Source organism: Haliaeetus leucocephalus, unplaced genomic scaffold (genome assembly GCF_000737465.1).
Source record: "Haliaeetus leucocephalus isolate CR32 unplaced genomic scaffold, Haliaeetus_leucocephalus-4.0 Scaffold340, whole genome shotgun sequence".
Lineage (NCBI taxonomy): Eukaryota > Metazoa > Chordata > Aves > Accipitriformes > Accipitridae > Haliaeetus > Haliaeetus leucocephalus.
Genome location: NW_010972776.1, coordinates 480844 through 484312, shown reverse-complemented (window position 1 = coordinate 484312; position 3469 = coordinate 480844).

Here is a 3469-nt window from a genome sequence, read left to right as displayed (position 1 = left end):
GGCGGGGGGGGGCTCGGGGCGGGGGTTACTACTCCATTCATAAAAAAAAAGCCCCGGGCGCGGCGCCGAGCTCCGCCGTGGATCGGTGCCCGCCCAGCGGATCGGTGCCCCGCAAGGCTCCCGTCCCGTCCCGTCCCGTCCCGAGCCGCAGGGAGCACGGGGTCGGAAAGCAGCACCACGGGCTAGCGATTCTCTCCGCGTTTATTTCCGCGCCGCGGATTCGCGTACACTTCACTGGCACTGAAAGAGAGGTCCAGGCACAGACAGAAGTTTCCAGCATAGGGGAGGACTCGATGGGAAAGGCAACTCACGTGTTCCTCCGTGGCGTTTCAGCAGGGTAAAGAGCGGCTTACAAGTTTGACGTTATTCTTCCACTTTAAAAGTGTAACAAACAGCAGATAGGATGCTCGATACCTGTAGTGCAAATTGTCACTGTTCCTTTTGAAGATGAGCTGTTCGTAAGTTCTTGTGAAAAAGGAACAAGGTTCTTCTTCTAAAAGATTTGGCTTGTCTCAAAAGTCATTAACGGGAGTTAGAATAATACCTCGGGTTTTTTCTTCCGTGTGGATTCCCACAACACATACACGCTGATGCTGAGGATGAAAGTCTGACCTCCTCCCTACGTTAAGTCCCAGACCAACTGGTATGGAAAGTTAGTGCCTGTGCCACCTTTCTGAAAGGGGATTGTTGAAAAGCCTGATTCAAAGCCCAGCGAGCTCAGAGGAGATCTTTGTGTTGACTTCTCTGGGCTCCGGATCAAGTCCATGGGCAGAGCTGCGGTGCCTGCAACCTCCCAGCAAGGATGCAGCAATTGCCAAAGAGCAGACACCGGGATGCAGGCCTGAAACCAGGCTGGGTGGGCTGTGAGTGTGGGTCCTTCACTGCCTTTTCTAGTACAGAGCATCTGTCTGTACAAAGACGCTGGCAATATAATGAATGGAAAAAGGAAAAAAAAAAAAAAATCCTCACAAACCTCTCCAAGCCCAGATTTCTGAAATGAGGCTCTTTTAGTGGATTTTCAGCACTGACAGATTGTTCTTAGATAAGTATTTTTCCCACGTCTGGACTCCTGTTGACAGATGCTGACACAGAAATGTGAAGAAAAAAAAAAGACAGTTTAGGTTTCAGACAAAGATTTTAGACAACATATTTTTAAACTAGATATTATCATCTTTCTCATCTATATGCTGCGTGTGTCACTCACACCTAATTTAAAAAAAAAAAAAAAGGTTCTGTTTTCTGCCCACTTCCAGTAGCCTCTGTGATCTCCTGATCCTGCCCATGGCTCCTTTCCCACTGTCCATTTCTTGCCTGGCACCTCTACAGCCACGTCACACCAAGGTGAAGGCTGGCTCCCAGGCCACGTGTCATCGGCAGGGGAGCAACTACGGGATGGGGAATGCACAAGAAAGACGTGGGACACAGAGAACATGCCTTCTGCTAGATTCAGAATTTTGTTTACGGGTAAAAAGGTCACACACTGATGTGTGGAGGCAATAATTGAGATTAATTGCAAGTCTAAGGTTTTAACAGTCCAGTCCAATTCAACAAGCAGCTGTTAGTAGTCCTGTTTGTTACAATGATAAGAAGACTTTTATTTTCCAAATGATCTAATTATTGCTAATTCCAATCAATAATGCATTTTAAATTGTTATACATAAGCTTCCTAACATCTGTCCTGTTCTCTGGCATTAAGTTCACCTTTTCTTTGTTCTGTTAAAGCGAGCAGTGGGTGTCCCCAGTTCTTCTCTGGGAAGATAGACTAGTCTCCCATAGCTGTTACTACCAAGAATTAAAAAACAATAATCCAGAAGCATCCTCAAGCTCAGCTCCCTGATCTTGGGAAGCTGCAGTGATGCTGGGAAGAGGTAACTCAACACGTGTCCTCTCCTATGCTGCCCAAAGCCAGAGCTGCTGGCGGCTGAGGAGCCACGTGTGGGGCTGGAGCCATCGGTCCTTGTGCTCCCAGCCGCTTGCCGAGCCTTGCCAGCATCTCTTGTCCTGCCTCTGGCATGCACCCTGGTCTCCAGCGACGTTTGCAACCTCTGTCAAGGCAAGTAAACAAGGATGATAATTTAAAGATTCCCCCCCAGTTTGGGTATCTGTTTGCCGTGAAGCAGACTGAGCATCCCAGCTTGCACCACAGCAGCCAGAGGCTTTTTGAGAAACCAGTGAAGATCCTTCTAGTAAATAGGAGAAAAAGAGAGCCTAGACAGAGATAGAAATTCCTTCTGTGGGAGGGAAGATATGCACCTTTGATGTGTGTGTTTCCAGGGAACCAGTTATTTGCTCAGAATTTTGTACTTATTGCTTCCCAGGGTCTCAAAGCTGCTCCAGTTCAAGGCTGTGGCAAAACTCCAGTTGCTTTCAGCAGAAGCAGAATGAAGTCTTGCATTTACTATATGGAGGTTCTGGCCTGAGGGCTGTAGAAAGGACAAGCTGTACATTTATTATCATTATAACAAGATCATCTGGTAGGCTTCTGGTTGTTTTTTTTTCCCCTGAAGTCATTCTCATCACGACTGTGAGATTCCCATACATCTGAAGAGTCATTTCATTATCCTTATATTTTTCTTGCCTGGCACATATTATTACTGGCTTTATAACTGCAAGTACGTTCAAAGAGGAAAGCTATGAGTTTAGTCTAATCAAATTTCCAGCAAAATCCCAGGCTTGTTATCTTTCTCCAGGTGCAAATTATTTAATTACAGGTATGCGCTAGAACCTCTTGAAACACTCTAGTACTCACTGGTTGAAGAATTAAGACTTGATTCATTACAGCTGCTGCATCTACCCTTGCTTTGTACAACAATAATCCTTATTAACCCTCCTGACTGGGGACAGAGACTCTCCCCTTTGCAGCTGGTCCTGCTATTGCCCACTTATGCCTTACCACTTGCTTTGTTTCTGGATTGAGGATAGGCAAGAAGCTGGATGCCCGCTACTCCTCCTGGCTTTTCTTCTTGCCCAGGGTTAGTGACTCTGCTCGGTAAAGGGGGAAGAGGAAGGGATCTGAGGAGGAGCCGCTCACCTTCACCGCCCCGCTCTCTCTGTACGCTTCTCTGGTGGCTAGCATTGACCTTCTGTGCTCAGCTGGTGGCACACAGCCTCAGTCGCTGGTTGAGATGATTCAGCAGAGCATCACCCACAGGTCCCAGTGCCGCGGCAGGTTTGATCTTCTGCTGCAGTCAATGTTCATGCATGTTCCTCAATGCCTTGGTGAACTGAGCATCTTAGAAAGTCTGCAGCCTGAAATCCAAGCAGAGACTAAAATCATTGTCAGCCATGTTCCCAAAGGCAGGGCTCAAAGCATTTGATTGAAATCAAGCTATTTTAAAAGAATTCACAGCAATGAAATGAGTCTTCCTTTGCTTTAATGTTCCCATGACGTTAATGCTTTGACTGATGCTGACACTGCACACTCCTGCCTTTGCTCCACGCTGGCCACCTCCTGTCCCATGGAGCTCCT